Source organism: Lontra canadensis, unplaced genomic scaffold (assembly GCF_010015895.1).
Source record: "Lontra canadensis isolate GAN:19392208 unplaced genomic scaffold, GSC_riverotter_1.0 scaffold119, whole genome shotgun sequence".
Taxonomy (NCBI): domain Eukaryota; kingdom Metazoa; phylum Chordata; class Mammalia; order Carnivora; family Mustelidae; genus Lontra; species Lontra canadensis.
In genome coordinates, this window is record NW_022631113.1 from 4,867,382 (window position 1) to 4,890,608 (window position 23,227).

Genomic DNA, 23,227 nt, shown 5'->3' on the forward strand with positions numbered 1-23,227 from the left:
CCAAAATAATGAAAATCACTATGTAAACTTTACAGAGTACATAAGTGTACAGAGTACCTAAGTGTACAGAATAGCATTTGAAATCTTGCTTCAGCATATCTATATGTATGTATATACACAGACACACACATATACATGGGTTTCAAGTGAAATTCTAATATACATATGTAGGTGTATATATATGATTGTGTGTATATATATGTGTGTGTGTGTATATAGTGTATATATGTGTGTGTGTGTGTGTATGTATATATAGTATATACTACATCAGAGGCAAAGGCAACTAGCACAGCTATGCATGTATCTTCTCATACTTCATATATGTGTCATTGAGAACCTACATATAAATAAGGAATCATACTACAGACTTGTTTTGTGACCTGTTTTAATATTTAATAAAATATTGTAGTGGTTTTCCAATTAAAAAATTGTACATATATAATTCTTCATATTAATATGTTTCATTATTTATTTCACTATTTCCATAGTGGTGAATATTTGGTTTCTTGCCAAACATTCAATAGTTTAAATAATATTTACAACTATGCATACAATTATATATATGCATATACCTTTGATTATATGCTATTTTATAATATAATATTAAAAATGGAAGTAAAAATAAAAAATGTCAATTTAAATATTAAGAAATATTTATAAATTGCCCTTTGGAAATCTATAATAATTTATACATCTATGAGCACTCTTTGAGTATGTCCTTTGCCAAACATTTCCATATATAGTGAAGTGTTTTAATATTTTATTGTTATGATTAACTTACCTTTTCATAGATAGTTTTAAAGTTAGATGTATTATTATACTTGTTTGGACTATTTTTATTCCTTCTGTGACTTGACTGCTCAGATCTTTTGTCCATGTCTATTGTAATTATTATTATTATTATATTAGTTTGTAGAAGTATTTTATGCATTCTACATATTCACTTTTCTATGCATGTTATAACTACCATATTTATTGTTAATCTGCTACCTATTATTTTTAACATTGTTCATGTTAAAAATTTCAAATCATGGATATATAATATACAAAAAAGCCAAATAATATTAGTATATTTCTTTCTAGAACTAGTTTTGTAAAAAATGTCTTCTCCGCCCCAACAGTGTATAAATATATTATTTGGAATTTTTAGTTGTTTCAAGCTTAAAATTTAGAATTTTAAATTATCTGAAATTTGTGTATTCTTATAGTATGAAAAGGGTTGATATTTTTTCGTATGAAATTCTAATATCTAGCTGATCATGCCAATATACTAGTAAAATAGTCAGTTCTTTCCCTCTGATTTGAAATGCCATAATTTGATATATAAAATTTTCTATTAATGCACACAATATCTGGACTCTCTCTCCTCCAGTAATTAGTTTGCTACTTCCACTTCCCATACCATTTTTTCTGAATGTGTATACTGATAAATGGAAGCCAATTTCCCTCTCATTGTTCTTCTCATAGATTCCTATAATGAATAAGTTATTAATTATCTTATAATTTCAATTTTTATTGGTTTATTGCAGAAATACAAGAAGCCAAATAGCATTTCAAATTCAGCATTCAAATTATATTGAAAACCTTTTTCACTCTCTTTAGAATTGAATTATAAGCAACAAAGTGTTTAAATACAATAGTGTATTTTGGTTTTATAAATGGAAATACTTTTGGTATTCACCATTTTCTGCCTTAGAGAAGGATTGTTTTTTTCCTCAACTGCAGTATTAGTAAAAGATTTGAATAATAATGTCTTTTTGACTGATATTCCTGTATACGTTTAATATAGACGTATTAAACAAAACTGTTTCATGGTAAATGGCAGTCTTTCCATTCAAGCAAATAATTTCTAAATGAGTGTTTTCTACAGTGTAGGACACAGAACACTGGCTATGGAATGTTTTTATCAAAATGGAGTTCCAGGGCTCTGGAGGGTTGAGAAATTCCACAAATTATATTCCTTCTAAATCTGGTGACATAAATTAGTGCATTAAAAATTTGGTAATTCTGGAAAGAAATGAATCACTTCCTCATTTATCAAACTTACAAAGCACTACTATTACTTCTTTTGTATTTTTTAATCCTTTCCTTCCTTTTTTCCCCTTTCTTTTCCTGATATTTACTGGAATATTTTGAAATAGAATTGTGCCGAATCTACTTTGAAAATGTTTTCCAAAGCTCAAGCAAAATTTAAAGCTCTATTAATCTCTGATTAGCTACCTGAAACAAAAAATTTGATTACCATCTTTTTGAAAGTAGTTACATTGTCTTAATCATCATGGCATCTTAATTATTTGTAAACTCTCTGCACAAAAATTAAATTCTTTGGGAATAGAGAACATTCCATTTTGCTTTTCATTATGCATCCCCACCATCTACTACAATGCCTACCATTTAAGAAACAGTAAAATATGGCAGATTGAATAAAATAATAAATTACTAAATTACAGAATGAATGATTCTTCAAAATGATAAAATTAGAATTTATGAAAGACTATATAAAAAATATTTTCAGCTGTATTTGATGAAAGAGTTCAACCAAAATTTAAAAAGGATGTTTATCAGTAGTATCTCCTAGTTTTAAATAGGGCATCACTTGGAGAATTCTGGTTATTTCTCAAAGGTAACAACTGCTAACATTTTAGGGTATCTTTTCTAGTCTTTTTTCTTAAAACTTTACATTTGGGTATCATAATGGGCATTATAATTTGTAAACTATTTTTAGCTTAATGATGTTGCTATGTTGTTATATTTGTGTGTCCCCCAAATTCATGTGTTCAAATCTTAATGCATGATATGATGGGATTAGAGGTAGAGCCTTTGGGACGTGCCTATATAACAGAATTATATTGAGTTTCCTCCTTTGTGAGCTACAGATAGAAACCACATCAGGTGAAGTTGGCACATAAAGGGAACTGCAACAAAGAAAGAAATCACGGGGAATAATTTCCAAAGCTGTGACTCCCCAAGTGGGGATGAATGAGTTTCTTTTTCTTTTTTTCTTTTTTCTCTTTTTTTAATTCTGATAAAATATATAACATAAAATTTACCATTTTAACCATTTTTGTGTGTACAGTTCTATGACATTAAATGTATTTACATTGTTTTGCAACCATTACTACCATGTATCCACAGAACTTTTTTCATCTTGCAGAACCAAAACTCTGATTCCCCATTCCCTCTCCCCCAGTCTCTGGAAACCAACACTGTATTTTCTGTAGGAATTTGATTACTCTAGGCACTTCATATTAGTGGAGTTACACATATATAATAGCATCTGTTCTTTTGTGACTGGCTTGTTTCTTTCTTTCTTCTTTCTTTCTTTCTTTCTTTCTTTCCTTCTTTCTTTTTTTTTTTTTTTTAAATTTAAGGTTGGGATGAACATTCAGAATGGGGAAACTTTGTCATCCCAAGAGGCTGGTGGGGGGGCGGTGTAAGGTTGCACAGGCAAATTTAGAAAAATGCCTCTACAGGCATCCTATGTTATGCTAATGAAGCTTATGCTCCTTCTAGAGTGGAGACTTTTAACATTACAACAAAGCAGAGGTTAACTGTGGGACAAGAAGTAGAGGCTAATAGCAGGCTCCTAATAATAGCTGGTATAAACTGGATGGGGTCTAGGTCTCTTTATCTCAGGTCAGGAATGCAGGGCCTTTCTAGCTTTTGAAACCACTGGGAGTTTTAACCCTGATTTATCATCTCTGATAGGGTTAGGTTATTTCCTGGCCTGGTGCTGACTGTTAGTTGATGCATTCCCTCTGTCCCTTAAAACTCTTCTGCATTTCTTTATTCTGGTACCTCCTAGGAAGTTCCACAGGAAGTGTGCTAGGGCAAGTAGAACTTATGAGGCATAGGATCACAGAAAGTAGCTAGAGTTCTAAAATGACTTCTCTTTCTGTTTCTGGTTACCTCTAACTCTTTATTATGCTTGCTTGTATGTCTGAGAGTGGAACGGGGAATGGGATTAGTGTGATGAAGTTTTAGAAAATAGGTGAGGTTCAGTGGGGTGAGGTCCAGAGCCTATGACTAAGAAAGCATTCTTGAGACATCTTTGGTGCAAAATGGTGGTTTATTAAAGCATGGGGACAGGACCCATGGGCAGGAAGAGCTGCTGCCCTAGGTTGTGAGGGGTGGCAGGTTATGTACCATGCAGGTGGGGGAAGTAAGGAAAAGGGAGATTTCATTAGAACTTTCATATGCTAAAGAGGGCCTATAAGATACTGGATACCAGAGGCCTTGCCATTGCCAAGGTTATTTTTCCCTTTCTAGCAAGCTATTAAGATAGTTGGGGGATTCCTAAAGAATGTCACATATGTCCCACCCAGGAGTGGGGATAAAGGGGAGTTTGCAAGCTGTCAACCTTTTGCTTTGTCCTCAGCCAGACTTCTGTTCCCTCACCATTGCCCCCTGAACATTTCTGACCCTTAAATCTTTAAGGTTGTTGAAAGTCGAAGACCTCAGCTTCTGTAACATCTTCCTGGTGAACAGGGGCATAGAGCTGTCCCTACCTATTCAGGTCAACACTGGTCAATTGGGAAATGTGTAGGGGAGTTATGAAAGACAGAGGCTGCTGAATCCAGGGTAGACTGCTCAGGTGATCTTCCCAAGTGGAAAGGAACATCTGTGGAAGTTATGGCAGTAACGGAATTGGTGCCAGGTGAGGAGACATGGGAGAAAACAGCAAAACATGATTAGTGTAACAAAAAGAAAATGAAGCTCAAATAAGTTTTTTGCCAGTTGGCAAAAAACCCTCTTCCTGTCCAGGAGTTTAATCAGTTAAAGGAGAGAGGGACTGTTGAAAGTGCCAACTTGAGTATGTCAGAATCCAGGAAATATTTCGTGATCATTTGGAACATAAACATAGTGTTTTATTTTTGTGATAGCAAAACTTCTACCTTGTGTAGCAGTTAAAACATCCAATGCCATTCTATTTTGTAAAGCTGCTTTACATATTTATATTACCATAGTTTTTTTAATAGAGAAATGCTACTTTGAGAGTCATTTAGGACTGACCATGTACTTAGTTAGAGCATCCATTTGCCAAACATCCTTCAGTTCCAAAGGGAAAACAAAAGTGAATGTTAGTCGGTCATACCAATGAGAAAGAACATGTTCACCACTGTTTTAAGTTTTGGAAGGTTGGCCAGGTTGGTAATGGTTTTAATAAAGCATCCGTGATTCCAGGCAAAACCCAGAGTACAGTGGCCTATCCCACCTGGGGGAAGCTATGAGCACAAGTTAGAGCCATATAACCATTGGGTCCCATTAGGAGACAAGTCCTCCAATTTTGGGTTTCTGTAAATGCAGTCAAGATATCAAGGGCTATTCAGTTTTGGAGGGCCGTCTTTTTAATGTGTAATAAAAAGCAGTCCATTTTTACTTTGTAGGGACCAAGGGAGTCCAAACCTAGGGAAAATTTTCTTTTTTTACAAAGTTTTTGTCACCTCCATGGCCTTTTTGTCCAAATCAGTGGCCTGGTATAAACTTTATATTACTTTCATTTGTTCCTAATTTTCTATCCTTTGACGTCCTTTGAAGTGAATTACAGCTATCTCCTTAGGTAGGTGTACAGCCTTAAGAGTAATAATTTTAGGCCTGTTGATTGTGGAGATATGGCTTGAAAACGAACCTCTTTTCTTCCAAATTGCTCCATGGACATGTAGGACTAGGAAAGCATATTTGGAGTCAGTATTAATATTTATTTTTAAGGCTTTGGCAATTGCAAAGTGCTAGTGAGCACTATGGCATACCCAGCTTTTCTTATTCTTTTTATGAAAACTATTGTCATCAGTAAACCAACTGTCATTTGTTTTTTTAATAGGTGCATCTTAAATCTAGCCAACTAGAGTAAGCAAAATCAACAACCTCTGAACAGTTTCCGCTCTATAAAGAAAGAAGTACAATGGTCAGGTTCGGGCATATGGGTAACTAGGTTTAAAGTTTGACAAGTTTTAAGTATTATTTCTGGCATATCTGTAAGTGTATCCCAGTATTTAGTAAGTCAGCTCCATCATCCATTCGTGGCCTTTGGTTTCTAAGACAAATCTGGATCTGATATGAAGTCATTATAGTCAGGGACTATCCCATAGTGAGCTTTGAGTCTCCTCTTACAAGGAGGGCTGTTCTATGCTTAGCTAAAGCCTTTGTTTGCAATTGTACCTCAATAGAGGTGGCTTCTAGGAGAAATATGACTAAGGGATGAAACCATAAGAAGCCCTTTTTGAGTGGTCCATCCTTAATATCCTAATTACAAAGGATCACTGGCAAGTGAGAGAAAACTTGTCAAGAGATAAGGGGAGTCCCACATGCATTATCCAATCCAATCATAAAGAAAGTGGGGTCATCCATTATCTCCACAAGTTTGTAGTTAGCCCTGTGGGGTGGGGTATACTCTGGCTTTTACAAACGAGGTCATTCAAACCACACAGAATTGGTGAAGGTGATAATTAAGTTATACAATTGTTGGGGAATCAATCCCATTTTCCAGTTATTTAATCATGTGCTATGGGGTCCTGTTGTTATCCTCACAGAATAAAAAGCAAGAAGATCATCTAAACGATCTATTGTGCTACTTCTCTGAAGTCGACTTCAAGTTGTCTAGCTTAGGTAAACAACAAACATTTAAAGACAATCAAATCTAGAACTTAACATCCACAAAGGTGTGTTGTTGAAACATAATTTTTCTCTCTAAAATAACCCTCATTTCCAGAAATGGCCAAATTGGGACTAATTTATTTGAAAAACAAGACCAGTTTTAACAAACTTGGCCTAATTATTTACCTAAGCTCAGCAGGAACAGTGAGTGATCATATAGATCTTTTATAATCTGCTTTTCTGGAGCTTCTTATAAGGGATCTCTTGGTTGAACTTTTTTTTTTTTTTTTTTTTAATCATGAAAGAAATGTATTTAGATTTAGCCAGCTGGACTCAGTTTAGATGATCCCAATTTTGTTGGCAACATCCAAAGCATCATAGTCAGGAGCCAGTCGAACGTATGCCTTCTTCTCTCCATCAGGCCTGATTAAGGTGTTGACCTTGGCTACATCAATGTCATAGAGCTTCTTCACAGCCTGTTTGATCTGGTGCTTGTTGGCCTTGACATCCACAATGAACACAAGTGTGTTGTTGTCTTCTATTTTCTTCATGGCTGACTCAGTAGTCAGGGGGAACTTGATGATGGCATAGTGATCAAGCTTTTTTCTCCTGGGGGCGCTCTTTTGAGGGTATTTGGGCTGCCTTTGGAGACGCAGAGTCTTGGGTCATCGGAATGTAGGTGATGTGTGAATCTTCTTTTTTTTGCAAATGTGGATGCCTTTCAGCACCGCTTTCTTGGCCTTCAAAGCCTTTGCTTTGGCTTCGGCTTTGGGAGGGGCAGGGGCTTCCTTCTTAGCTTTCAGTGCCATCTTCGTAAAAGGGATTTCCCTTGGTTGAACTTTTAAGTAGCTCTCCAGGCCAGAAGCCAAGCCAAGTACTTGACATCAGACATGCCTGTATAATACCTGTAGATTTGGGCAGATTCCTCTTCATGAGGTCCCCAAAGTATCCTGAGGTTTCTGCACCTGCCAGGAAGTGACATTCTTTACTCACTTAGTGAGGCTGCTGGGAACTCTGTAAGCAAGGTATGAGGCCAATGGTTCCAAGGGGCTTAATGGCTCTAGGTTTCATAAAGTCAACCTTTGTTCCTTAAAGCTGTCTGGTCATATCAGAGTTTATGCATATCTTTCTCAAATATGACATTCCAGTCAAAGCCTTGGTAAAATAATCAATGATTCCAATAGTGTCCTGTTACAAGGAGAACAGATTCTTATTGAACTTATGCAAATGACTGATTGCCATGGAAGAAGGAATACTTACTGAGACCTTTTGAGTTTCAGAGTGTTCACATAGAGAGAAAAGTTGAATGCTTTGATTTGTTTACAAATGAATATTTTTATATTTCTGTACATCACAGATAAGTAAAATTTTTCTTAATCTGGAAGAGTAAACATTAGAAAAGGAGCAATGTCTAAAATAAGAGACATAACACTATAATCTTTTAGTTCATTTAGTCCCATGTTACTAATTCTGGTTTAGTTTAATGCAGCTTTAGTTAGTTCTGGAAATTCTTACCCATTTCAGTTTTAGAATTTTTAATATATTAAATACCTGTATTTGTCCTGAAAGTCCTTTATATGACTTTCCTTTAAGGTAAAACTCAATTTACAAGAGAATAAAAAAAAAATCCAAAAACTCAGAAATAGACATTGTTAATGATCTGATTCGAGATTTCACTATGATACAATACACGAGGAAACTCAGCAATTCTGTGATCCATTGACACATATCACTTCAATAATTACAATATCAAGTGATGATCTATCAAAACATTAAAACTTTAGAAAATGCATAGATCCTCTAGAATAGTTATAGCATTTACCCAAATATAACCCAAGGTTTATCATTTGTTTAGCAGTACTTTCTGAGTAATTTAGCATACCAAGGAAAGGCATAATGAGTTAAAGAGATTTCATTTCCAATTTAAATCATGTCAACACTTGTTAAAATCTTATAAAGTTTTAAAGCACATGCCTAAATATAATTAGGGATGTTAAAGACCTAATATAGGCAAAATGTGGTTTTTCTGGACAGGCAAAGAGGAAACAACTGTTTCCATTTTCTTCCTAACAGCAGATTAATTTAAGAAAACTGTCGTTTTGAACAGAGAATTTCAATCTTATACCAATGCACTTTAAAATCCATTTCTTTTAATTTTAGTCTGTCCTGACCATGCCTAAAATTCCTTTTCTGAATATTTCCCTTCACAAACCTTCTACTAACTTTCTTTTACATTAGTTTTTGTCCCAAGCTTTTTCTTTCCAAACAACCATCTCATTTAGAACAAATTACCTTTTACCTTCAACAAAAAATGGATTTCCATTCCTTGTATCTTTCTTACATATCTTCTACTTTTCCATATACAGAGTTGTTTCCCTTATTTCCATCAGTCTTAGTTACAGTTAGAATTTTGTACTCTTAGAAACACCTTAATCTCTAGTCAGTTAAGTATTAACCAATTGTGAGCTGTTACAACAGAATTCTTTAGATCGCAAATTTGTGAATCAGTTAAGCACACAATGTGTTTACTATCAGATTTAAATATTCTTAACTTCTTTACAGTAAATCAAAAGCACAAACCTATGTCCAGTAATTAATGACTTAGCATTTTGTCCTATTTGAAAGACCTAGATGTCCAACAAATTTAATTCCATTTATCATCCAAGCAAAACTTAGGAACTTTCAGGTTACCCAAGAGTTTGAAAGCTATCTCAACAATTACCCATGAAAACTTTGAGACAATTGACCATCAGTTTAGTCATCTTTTTGCTAAAAAAACTGCAACAGAAGTAACACGAGGTTATTTGACCTTCAGTAAACCTTGATAGAATAAAAATTTCACATTTACTGCTGTAACTTCAAAGACATGTCTATCTTAATTAAACCAACAAACTTATCTTAGTTTACATACTGATTTATGTTCCACCTGGGCCTACCCCATTTTCAGTGTTTACCTGAGACACAGGTGGGGAAATCTGGAGTGGAAGGTGTTAGGTCCAGGAGGGGTGCTCTTCTTGCTCCTTTATAGTGAAGACAGAAGGAGCATGGTCTAGAGGCCAGTCATACAGGCCACACCCATGTTGGTGCAGAAACAGGAGAAGGGGGAGACAGAAGAAACAAAGTGCTGCCAGAAGGCAGAGAAAGGATTCCCAGTTTTAGAGCTCATCAGCTCTAACAGACACTGTGCTTTCCCACCAACAAGGGAGAAGGAGTCAGGCAGTCTACTTAGGGCCAGAGAAGATGGGGAATTTCCCTGAAACAAAAGGAGTTTTGACAGCTGCTTGGGACTATTCCTTAAAGTCTCCGTCCCGAGTTAGACTAACCCCAGTTGGCTCCAGTTATAGCCATTAACATGGGAAATGAGTAAGGGAGAAGTCCCCATATCTATTAGGAGGAACAGAGAGAGAGAAAGTCAGAGTCCCCTTTGCTAAGGTTGGCCTGTGTATCCTCCAGCAACCTGGGTTTACTAGAAGGCTTATTTACATAATTATCATCCAATGTGTCAGGAGGGAGTTTACCACCTGACTCATTTGGGCAAACAAATTCTGCAAAAGGCCTTTAGGTCAGGGTCCTGGTGTACAATAATGGAGGCCTAGGTATAAACAATGAAGGTATCATAGGTCCATTTACCCTGTTTCCTGCAAAGGAGATCTAACTGATAGATCTCACTGAGGCCATGCAGTGTTGCAGGAGCTCAGTCCTTTCCTAAATTTTGCAATCCAAATTATTTCCAGTGGGTTAAAAGGCACCCAAATGTAGAGTTCTTGGGAACTGAAGAAGACTATTGAGGCCATGCTCCCAGAAAAGTAAAGAAGGTACATTACCAAATCCCCCCCAACTCCTGGATGGCATCCCACACGGGATATGTCAGAGGTTCCTGTGTGTGAAAAGCGACCAGAGGTGTCCCTCCACAAGACATCACTATTGATCACGATCCTACCTTCCCCCGGAAGCAGTCCTGTTGTAAAATGCCCTGGAGGGGTGCCAGCCCCCCTGCCCTTCCCGATTGCATCCTAGGCTGCCAATGGGTGCTTGGTGAATGGACCAAAATACTTTGCCATACCATGCCCTCGTCTGTCCTGAGATTGCATACTGTTTTGCCAGTTTAACCCATGGAAATACTAGTAAAGTTTGGCAAGGGGAAATTACCCAATTTTGTAGCTTCAGTAGTTTGTAGAAGACATTGACAAGAAACAGTAAGGACTGAAATCCATCATGGTCTAAATGACATTCCAACACATGTGGTCCTTACAGCCAAATTCCCTAGGAAATAGTCCCTGGTTGGATTTTAATTCAGTCGGGTACTGGTTTTGGCCAGCTCCCATTGAAGGTCCCTTGGCCAGAAGTGGCTAGACCAGGGATGTGGAGGGTGTCACATTTGATCAATCAGGAGGAAACCTCACATGGGAGTCTTAAGATTGGGAGCCATCCTAAGGACTTAGGTCGCTGTCCTGTGCCCAAGAGAGACAACTTTATATAAGAACAGGAATTAAGAGATGCCATCAAGTTTCTGGGTCTTATTACCATTCCTGCAGGGTACTGACTCCCAGCCAAAAGCAGACATTCTCCTCCCCACAGAGTTGCCATGGGCTAGAGAATTGCAACCTGAGCAATCGATATGAAAGTGTTCCAAAAAGACCATACTCCTTGAAAAGCCCCTGAAATGAGACTAATGGAAAAGGAGAGAAAGTACTCACCAATTTTGCCCAAAGCTTAGAGTCCAATTGTAAAGACTTGAGCCCCACGTTGGGCACCAAATGATGAAGTTTTAGAATACAGGTGAGGTTCAGTGGGGTGAGGTCCAGAGCCTATGGCCAAGAAAGAATTCTTGAGACATCTTTGGTGCAAAATGGTGGTTTATTAAAGCACGGGGACAGGACCCATGGGCAGGAAGAGCTACTGCCCTGGGTTGTGAGGGGTGGCAGGTTATGTACCATGGGGGTGGGGGAAGTAAGGAAAAGGGAGATTTCATTAGAACTCCCATATGTTAAAGAGGGCCTATAAGATACTGGATACCAGAGGCCTTGCCATTGCCAAGGTTATTTTTCCCTTTCTAGCAAGCTATTAAGATAGTTGGGAGATTCCTAAAGAATGTCACATATGTCCCACCCAGGAGTGGGGATAAAGGGGAGTTTGCAAGCTGTCAACCTTTTGCTTTGTCCTCAGCCAGACTTCTGTTCCCTCATCATGTGCTCTAAAAGGAGACCTCAGAAAGCTTCCTTCTACCATGTTATGATACAAACAGCCTATGACTTGCAAGAGGATCCCCATCAGATGATGCTGGCACCCTGAACTCAGACTTTCAGCCTCCAGAACTGTGAAAAATACATTTCTACTATTGATGAACCACCCAATCTGTGGTATTTTATTATAAAAGTCTGGATAGACTAAGACAAATGTCCTGTAAATATTTTCCAAATATTTAAATAATTATCAACATCATTTTACATAGCTGAAGCATATTTGAAATCAACAGTTTGTAGTAGTTTAAGTAGTCTTCTATTATTGATCAGATTGCTTGTGTCCAATTTTTCCTCATAATAATGCTGTAGTGAACATCCTATTCAAAAAGAATATTTACAAGCCTATCATTAGTTCCTCAAAAATTATAAATGGAACTGCTACTCAAAGTGTAGGAATATTTTAGAAGTTTTGTTACATGCTGTCAAATTCATTTCTAGAAGGATAATTTCATTATTTCCTTACTTATTAAGTTAATATTTTAAAACTGTCTTGGTACATTATTTCAGAAGTGTGACTATTTCTCAACAAATGATATTATATGACATGGAGTATAGGTAGGAAACAATTCTAAAGCAAAAATTCTAAAACAAGAAAACTTTTATTCTGGTTATTTTACTTTCCTTTAGGTCCCTATTGTGGATGCTATAGTATTTAAGTCGATTTCAATGTTTAGTGATTGTATGAAAGATAGTAACAAAAAGTCAGATTCTACATTGGCTAATGAGCAAGTTGTACTGTTTATCTTTCACATTAATGAGATTCCACTAAACTCCAAGTATTCTTTCAAATTCTGACTCAGGAGATACCATCTGCTCTAATCCAGTCAATATTGTCAGTTTCCACCCACAAAAATATACACCTCAACTGCCATCAACAACAAAAAAAAATCTCTAAGCTTTTGCCTTTTTAATCTTCTTATCCTGTTTTAAATTGTAATTTTCAAGTGAAGATTTATAGGCCCTAGACTGTGTTCGTAGTTTATGGTCTTTCAATCTAGGATTTATTCTTCCTGTTTAACTACTCCAACCTTTATTGTGAGATTATATCTTGTTCTTGTGCACTAATTTTGCATAACAAATGACCCTGGAATTTGCTCTTAAATTCCCGAGATTTGTGGTTTCTTTATATCCTCTAGAAATAAAAAAGTAACATCTGTCATTAAATGAGGGCTTCGGCTAATAAATTTCCTAATTAAGAAAAGGCTACAATTCATTAATTTATCTAATCATAATGTCAGAAACAATAGAATATATCAAATGCTGTCAATTTTTGATACATTTTTTTCCTTAAAAATAGTTATTTAAAGCACTCATTCATCAGAAGTTTCATTATTGGATTTAAAGAATAATGCAACTTCCAAAAATGTTAACACACTTCCAGGGTATAGCTTACACACTGGGAACATTCTTTTTCATTTCTCTGATGATTTTAGTAGATAATAAAGCAGAACAACTTCCATCAAAATATAACTCTATGTCCTTGAATATAACAAAAACAACAACAATGAAAGAAAACTATCCCTTTCAAAATGGTAAATTGGCTTTTAAATATATTTTTAAAATTCACTGAAGTCTCTAAAGTAGACAGAAATAAGATAAACAATGACCTGTAGGGGGAAAATCAAAGACTGACAGACACCACTGCTCCTAATAGGTGCTGCTGCTGTTAACAAACCACCTATATCCATCAAAAGTTGATTCAAAAAGATTGAAGACGAGGTCTCAACCCTGATTGAAATGAAATGTCAGCAAGGATAAGAGAAGAAAGATGGAGATTGTATTAAAAAGAGAAACTATGTTCAGAAATAAGCTTTGGGACATACAAGAATCTAAAATGGCATCTATATCCAGCAGAGCAAATTCATGGGGTCTAGAAAACTAGGTTAGTTTGTCTTTTTGAAGCACTTGTTGAATTCAGAGTTGAATCTGAACATAAATGGATTTAAAAGAGAATCCTTTTTATTGATTTCCAAGGTAAGATGACATATGAGGAAGAGAAGTAGAAAGGAATAAAAATTGCTAAGGTTGTAAAAGCTTGTTATTTTCTTTCTCTCTCAAAGTTTTCAGTATAAATATAAATTATATACATTAATCTACTTTAAGAAGTTGTTTGCAGTATGCCATCCTGGGAAAATTGGCCATTAATTTCCTTGATTTTCTTCATATCAGCCCCTGCCTTATTCCACACACCAGAGATTATAAAAGGACTAGGATCCGGACTACCACTGACACCCCGATTTGGACACAAGGACAAGAAATTTAGTGTTTTAAGGAGGCAGTGGGATATGCTGGAAAGAACACTGCATTAGTCCTGAAAGTCTAGGTTTTCATTTCAGCTGTGACGATTCAAGCAGTGTGATCTTGAAAAATCTCATCTTCTATGAACCTCACTTTTCTAAGTTATAAAGTGGGGAGAATAATTCCTAATGTTTCCCAAACTAACTCCAACTACTGGATACAATTTTTAAATTATGTGGGAATGTGAAACACTAAACACAGTTGGCCTTTTATTGTTTCTACACATACAGTTTTAAAAGTCTATCATCTCACTTGGAAGTCCATCATCTCACTATCTCTCATGTCATCAACCTTCCTTCCATTTCACCTTATAAACGATTCTCGATGTCACTTCCTGGTATGTAATTTTACCAACCTTAGCCCTCAGCTCAACTCCAACTAAGACTCATGACAATTCTCCCTCCTCTATATCATTATCTTTGCAGTTATCTTACAATGATATATTTTCCCTTAAATTTTCTTAGATGCCTATGTCCTTTTTTGAATTAATTTGGTACTGCTTTTTTAAATATCAAACCAAACTCCTCAAAGTATTGTTCAGCTGAATTCATTCTCTCTTACACTCATTCATTCACAGCCCAAATCCTCCATCCTAAAAATGACAGTCAAGATAATATGGATAAAAATCAAATACTCTACAGAATGAACCAAAATATAATCTTTTCTTTCAGTTCTATGCCAAATGTACTGAAAGAAGTATCATAAATAATCATGGAATTTACTTACATAAAGCCAAAACAAATTTGCACTAAAGTTACAAAGAAATGATACAACTAACTCAAAGAATAATTTTAAAAATTAACTGATTAATGGTAGTTAGCACACTATCCTAAAGAACAATTTATCATAAAATCCATACTTCTTTTTTTTTATTTTTTTATATTATCATCTGGGTGTCTGCAAAATTTCATGCAAATCAATCGTTTTTTAAAATTTTTTAATTTTTATTTTATTTCTTACTTTATTAAATTTTTATTTTTTATAAACATATAATATATTTTTATCCCCAGGGGTACAGGTCTGTGAATCGCTAGGTTTACACACTTCATAGCACTCACCATACTTCTAATGTTTAAATTTAGAAATAAATTGTTTTTGCAAAAAAGCAAAATAAAAGAAACATAATTTCACTTTTTGGAATATTACTAGAAAACGAAAATACTCTCCAACACCCATATGCAAGATGTTTGGACCTATGTTAGGAAATTTAGTGTATACAACTCAATTTTAGGGGTGCCTGGGTGGCTCAGTCAGTTAAGTGTCTGACTCTTGATTTCAGCTCAGGTCACATTCTCAGGCTTGTGAGATGGATCCCTGCATTGGACTCCATGCAGGGTGTGGAGTCTGCTTAAGATTCTCTTCCTCCCTTTCCCTCCAAATCCCCCAAATAAATAAATAAATAAATAAATAAATAAATAAATAAAAAAAACTCAATTTTATAAGTTAAAAATGATGCAATTATCTTTCCAAAGTGCTGTATGTAATGCCATTGTTTAGATTTTAGAAAGATGTTAATATAAATAGGCCATTAAAATAATAATAACTAGGGGTGCCTTGGTGGCTCAGTAGGTTAAGCCTCTGCCTTTGGCTCAGGTCATGATTTCAGGGCCCTGGGATGGAGACCCGCATTGGGCTCTCTGCTCAGTAGGGAGCCTGCTTCTCCCCCACCTCTCTGCCTGCTGCTGCTCTGTCTACTTGTGATTTTTCTCTCTGTGTCAAGTAAGTAAATAAAATCTTTAAAAATATATATAAAATAACAACTAAAAATTTTTATGTATTATCATGTTCCAGAAACTTTTCTACTTTCTTTTATGTATATTATCTTAAGTTTTATAAAGTTCCTAAGCATTATTATTGCCATTATTCTATATATATATTCAAGCTAGGCAACAAATACATATGCACGTATATAAGCTATATGAATAAACATATACCTTACATTACATAAGAAATTGATGATAATCAAACCTTTGGCATTAAAAGATGATGCCAACCATACTCTCATTGTCCAGAAATTTTTCAAAATGTCTTTGTTTCTTTGTTGGCAATAACAGGACGATAGCTACTCAAAATTACTCTTATGGTTTAAGATGGCTCCATCAGTCGATAAAAATTATATCCAGATTCTGCAGACAGCAACTGTCTACAGAGATCAGGCATTTGCTATAGTTGTATGGAGACGAACAATAACTCCTAATGAGATTACACTATATACACAAAGGAAATAATGTATCAAAGCTAAGATAACAAGGGCACAATCAAATACACACTGAACATAATAAAATGTTAGCTTTCCTTATCAGTTCCGTACAAGGAGACCCAAACAAAAAGTAATAAAAGATAATAATGTCAAATTAAAATAGTGTGTGCTCATGGGATGGTAACATAACTCTACCTTATTGTGTCCAGGTGCCTATGGGGTGGACACTGCAGTGAGTTATAAAGAAATGATGAGATCAGTAAGCTACCACTACACTAAGAGCTGATGGTACTGGAGAAATATCACAATTTTTAAATGTAAACTCAATACCCATGAACATGCAGTACCATTTATACTAGATTGAAAATTTGATTCTCTTTTCTCATAATACAAATCATTGGGTCTTCAAAGATTTCTCGAAGTGTATGGTCATTATAAAAGACAAACTTTAATTTTATTCTTTCCTCAACATTATTTTTTTTAAGATTTACTTATTTATTTTAGAGAGAGCACAAGCAGGAGAGGCAGAGGGAGAGAGAATTTCAAGCATACTCCCTACCAAGCCAGGAGCCTGATGCAGGGTGGGATCTCATGACCCTGAGATCAAGACCTAAGCTAAAACCAGTCAGAGACTTAACCAACTGCACCACCTGGGCATCCCTTTCCCCAACATCATTAAAATAATATTTCAACCATACTAAATACAGATCATCATCAAAAACTTTGAGAATCCCGTTGTCATTTCCCTTTCAACTTAAATAAAAGAAAAACTTCTGCAGATTTTTTTTTTCCTCTCCCAAGAGATTGAAAACAGTATTTGAAAAGAATGCCGGTTAAGATGGTATTATTTTGGGGAATGTATAATTAAATTAACAGTTATTATGACCATCATCCAAGATTCATCAAGCACCCGCATTACGCTGTGTGCTACATAAATACACACATACTACCTCATGGGGCTTTTCTTTGTATTGACAATAAGTGTTCTCTGTGTGTGTTTCCATAGGCAAGTAAAAAAACAATATTCAGTCAATAATACTTTTAAACTATTTTTTAAGCATTTCAGTGATCCTTAGCAAAGGCTATTTTATTGTACTTTGAGAAAATGACCCTTAATCTCAAAATTCATCCAAATCTTTCTTCTATCTTTGTGGCCTTCAAAGAGTGGTGAATGCATAAGAGAATAGTTATGTATGATCCACTGGGAAGCAGGAAAAACAGCTAGAACTGTTATTTGTAATCATTTTTATTGAAGGAGGAAATTAAGCTTTGCTAATATTCAAAATTTGGACCACAACTGTTGTCTTTTTTTATTCCATATATAAAGTGGCCACACATTATAAAATAGGTTATATATGCTGAAAAAAAGTTGAGTTTTACAGCAGACAACCGCTTAAAACCTCATGACTCACTTTCATTGTATGGCAATTTGTTGCAGTTTATGTGTTCCCACTGAGGGAGTTTGCAAATTATTCTATTAAACCAAACTAATGGTCACAAAATTGATAAACATCTTAAAAGCGTCCTATCCCTTCTAAAGTGCTGACTGAGATGCAAGCATCCACTACCAAGAAAACGATAGCATTGACAGTCATTTAAATGTTCAGGTGAAAATGATTACAACTTAATCACATGTAAAATGAAGTTTTTCAAAAAATTCTGAAAACTATTATATAGAACACTATTTGAAATATGCATTTATGTTCACTGTATTTAGTAAGGATATTATATTTGAAATTCATTTATTGCATTATTCATAGTTCATTTATTTCATAGAGAATTCACTGCAAAAATTGCAAAATGTCATTGATGTGCCTAATTATATAAAGTCAACACCTTTAAAATATAGTTAAATCTTTATAGTAATTTGCTAAAAAAGATAAGGATTGACTAAGAAACTACTTTTTTTTTTTCACACAGATATTTACAGTTATCCAAGGGGGGAAAGTAAATGGGTTATAGAATTTAAAGATAGATTACACATTTTTCCTTTATAAAAAGAGAAAAGACATTTAAATTTATTGGCTTACCATTGCTGTTCTGATAGACACTAATAAGGGAATGTATTTTCAACAGTGTATACTGCCCATCAGTTCTTGAAAAAAGCACATTTAATCTGTATATTTAAGAAAAATGGAATGTTTTAACAAAGAGAAAGAAGGTAAGTGCCCTTGGAAAGAAATTTGTGCCCATGTGGAATATAAAAAAAAAACAGGTATTTGGAAATGTTTCCTTTGTTATGCTGTTTGGTTGTTGGTAATGACATATGTGTACCACCCATGAAAAAAATCATATCTTTATACTTAAAAAACAGACAGGAGCTTTGAAATAGAAGTTCCTAACTTGTTAAAAATCTTCCAGAAACTATCAGTAGTCCACTGAAGCCACTTGTAAAAAATATACAAATGCAAGATGTTGTGATTAGTTTGAAAGAACAACTGATTTATAACAAGAAATACATAAAGTTTTCAATAAAACTAAAAGAAAAATTCTTGTGAAATTTCAACTAAAATAAATCTTAGTGAATGCAATTTGAAAATGACTCAAGATAAAATATGAGCAACTGCTGAAATGATTCTTCCATTTAATGTTTCTATTTTGAGTTATTTTTTCAACATTGAGAAATATTCAAAAAAGAATTTTAAAAAACTGAAATAAAAATCAGGTTTTTTGTTTGTTTGTTTGTTTGTTTGTTTAAATAATGAAGCCTAGGGGCAGTTGGATGACTTAGTCAGTTAAGCGTCCCACTCTTGATTTCAGCTCAGGTCATGATCTTAGGATCATGGGATCAAGCGTGGATATCCCGCTCCTACCAGGATGGGGAGTTGGATTGAGCTTCTCTCTCCATCTCCCTCTGCCCTTCCCCCCAACTTGCACTCCCTCTTTCTCTTCCCAAAATAAATAAATAAATCTTTAAAATAAAATAAAATTGGGATGCCTGGGTGGGTCACTCAGTTAAGTGTGCCTACAGCTTAGGTCATGATCCTGGCCAGGGTCCTGGAATCAAGTTCTGCCTCTGGCTCCTTGCTCAGCAGGGAGCCTGTTTCTCCCTCTGTCTGCTGCTCCCCTGCTTGCTCAGTCTCCCTCTCTCTCTGAGAAATAAATACATATAATCTTAAAAATATAATAATGAAGCCATTATTTAGAGTGATTCACCCATTTATTTTATAAATAAATAAATAAAGACACATATATTAAGGAGGCATGCTCTATTTTAAATGTTCCCAGTCATTGAAAGACAGACTAATCTTTATAATACAGAGATTATTAAACAGGATTTTTAAAAGAAAGGGCAAATAGGATGGTAGGTTAAGAGAAAGTCCAATTTTAGTGGAGCAGAAACTAAAGCAGAGTCCAAAAGTTCAGTAATTTAAATGAAAATAAACAAATGGAATACAGGTTGAAATTAGAAACTGAATAGAAGAAAGGTTCACAAAAATAGACATCAGTGTTAACTAAGGCCTTGTTTCATTTAATTCTAATGACTCAGTAGCTGTGTAGCCTAATATCATTATCTCCATGTTAAATTTAAGGAAATAGAAGTGTCTAGAGAGCACAGGTAAATTATATAAAGCCACCAGGAAAAAAGCTTTTATTAGAAAATTGATGTGCTAGATATGGACATTTTCCCTCAGAAAGATAGTCAATTAACTACATAAAGTTTAAACTTCAATCATTTTACATAAATAGAACTACACAAAATGTACCACCCAGTAAGAAATCAGTGTTAAATTAAATGTTAAGATACAAAACTAAATATAATGCTCACTAAATGGGATTAAATATAAATAAATAAAATGAAAAGATAAATTATAAAAGTTAAATAATCTGTTGTGGTCATTTCTGGTATACTGATAAGAATTTTTTGAAAGATTTTTCTGAAATGTCTGCTAATAACTTCTGTATACATACCTTAGTGAGAATCACTTTAGAATAAAAATGGCCTGCCCTCTTTTAGTGCCATATTTATTGTTTTTAATACAAAGAAAAACAACATACAAAAGATCTCCACCTTTAGAAATCCATAGTGATTACATTTTATTAATAATTGGTTTCCATATAAATATACCAAAGAAGTCTAAGATCATTTATTTAAATTAAAAAGCAAATTGGCAGAACATAATTGAACTTTGAAAATACACTTAAATCTGATTTTGATTAGTGAAATCTTTCTCATCAATAATTTAACTACTACATTGATAAATCCCAAAGTATTTCTTTAAAAATCTCATTAGCATGCCTACATCTTCTTTCCCCTGTAACTCCTGTTTAATTATAACTAAGTCTTTATGCAGACGCAATCCCAGAGAAAATTTTTTAAAATGTAGTTTCCTAGCAGAGATGACATCTAACTAAAGGTCACATGAAATTGTACAGGAAACCTAGGGGATGTTAGTGGTGGCTTAACACGGAGCAGTTGTTGGGGAAGTGGTCCTTCTCAGATTTATGAGTGCACTGAATCCGTCATGCTAGTTCAACTTGCATATGCTTGCTTTAGGAAATAATTTGAAGATTAACTGCCAATCACCTAACACCTTCTTTCTCTCATTTACTCTGTCACATTGCAATTTTAATTGCTTTTTATAATTCATTAATAGAAAAATAATTTATCCTATTGTAGTCATATACATTTTTCCTAAGGATCATCATTTTTATTAAAACTTTGATACACTTCCTGAAATCTAGTAAGGAAACATTTCAAAGAAAATAAAAGAAACTGTGAGATAAATGCCACAGCACTTCTTGAGCTCCCACACAACTGTAAATATCAAATCTTTATCTGACACATCTTAGGTCTTCCTGCCAGGGACCTCTTGTCTTCAAACTTCAGCCTTCTTCTTCTCTTCAGAGAAGTAGTAGCCTGGTGTCTGATCAGTGAATGCAATCACCTTTTATTCTTGGATTTGTTTCTTGTGAGCTACTGAGTTGTATGTAATCAGCCCAACTTCCCTTATTTCAGTCTGACTAGCCCAGGAACTCTAACATGATTTGTTAGACCACTCCTAAATCCAGTCTCTGGGATCCCACATCACACTGCAACCTAATCTTTGCTCATTTTTTTTTTTTTAAATAAAGTGATTAAATCTTGGCATTAACCCTATATTTTCTTCATTTGTGTATTAACTTTCTTCATGTCTCCTTGAAAAATATTTACCTGTTTTTACATGTAACATTCTGAAAAGTATAATTTCTACATTTATTCACTTTTATCTTATATCTTCACCTACTTTTTCAAGGTAAACAAGGAGTAAAAATTACCTTATAGAAACAGCATTGTTTACTTTTCCTATGGCATTTCTTTTTCCAGTGTGATAGTTATCATTTAATGGCTTCAATAAGTTTGCAAAAAAAGTTTGTACTCAAATTCACTGCTATATATTGAAACTGTTTCCAATATCTGTACATTAAAATATTAAAATAAAATGAAAAGAAATAAAACAATGACTAAAAGAGTGCTGATTGGGGTGCCTGGGTGGCTCAGTGGGTTAAAGCCTCTGCCTTTGGCTCAGGTCATGATCCCAGGGTTCTGGGATCAAGCCTAGCATCAGGCTATCTGCTCAGCAGGGAGCCTGCTTCACTTCCTCTCTCTGCCTGCCTCTCTGCCTACCTGTGATCTCTGTCTGTCAAATAAATAAATAAAATCTTAAAAAAAAAAAAAGAGTGCTGATTTTGCTTTACAGCTCAAATAATTATCAAAGAAAGGAGGTAAAACAATATTAATTAGTATAAACAACATAAAGATGCATGCATTTCAAAATAAAATTCCCACATGTAATCACTTTTTAAATAAAACTGTGTTTCTTTTATTTAAGCTAGTGAAATATCACAGGTACAGTCTCCCTTAAACAACACTTAAATTTTCCTGTGTTGGCAATATTTGGAGCAAATTATTTACCTATATTTCTCAAATTCATACCTTGATATCTTTTTGCTGAAGCAAAAATCCAAATTCATTCTTCTTTTCCTATTGTTAGTGAAGCTGAAGAAACTTTTTAAATTCCTTCCTACTGTCAAACCTGTAGATACTGCCCTGTTTTTACATTACATAAGCTAACAAATTCACCATTACCTCTTTTTACAAAGACTGAACTAGTCTGAACTTTTTCTTTCTTTTTTTTCACACACAAAGATTAGAATACTGAGTAAAGGTAAATATCAAATTGTTGAAGCATTTCACACTTCAGGTCCTTATGTGATGTCTGAAGATGAATTTTCTTAGAAAAATATAGTCTCATATAGAATACATACAAGACAGAATTCCATTATCATTCAGTAATACCTTGTACAGTAGTACCATGATATGTCAGAGTATGATCTGAATAAGGGTTTGATGTTTTGTTTTGGTCTAATATTTTTCTAAAGACCATATTACATTAAAATGTTACATTTCAGTCATTGCCTAGTCATAAATCTAAATAGGATAGCAGAACATTAGATGTGGGGAAGACTATGTGGATGATCTAGTACTATTTCCAATGCAAGTAAGGTATTATAATGTTTAATGTGACATGATATGATATGATATGATAGTATAATATTCCTTAAGAAGATCTACCCTCGAGGTGGAGTCAAGATGGCGGAGAAATAGCAGGCTGAGACGACTTCAGGTAGCGGGAGATCAGCTAGATAGCTTATCTAAAGATTGCAGACACCTACAAATCCAACGGGAGATCGAAGAGAAGAAGAACAGCAATTCTAGAAACAGAAAATCAACCACTTTCTGAAAGGTAGGACTGGCGGAGAAGTGAATCCAAAGTGACAGGAAGATAAACCGCGGGGGGAGGGGCCGGCTCCCGGCAAGCGGCGGAGCAACGGAGCACAAAATCAGGACTTTTAAAAGTCTGTTCCGCTGAGGGACATCACTCCAGAGGCTTAACTGGGGTGAAGCCCA

General features: G+C 34.8%; 1 pseudogene; it reads right to left on the reverse strand.

The window, feature by feature from the left end:
- Positions 1–6,932: 6,932 nt before the first annotated feature.
- LOC116857158 lies at positions 6,933–7,417 on the reverse strand (annotated as a pseudogene).
- Positions 7,418–23,227: the final 15,810 nt, after the last annotated feature.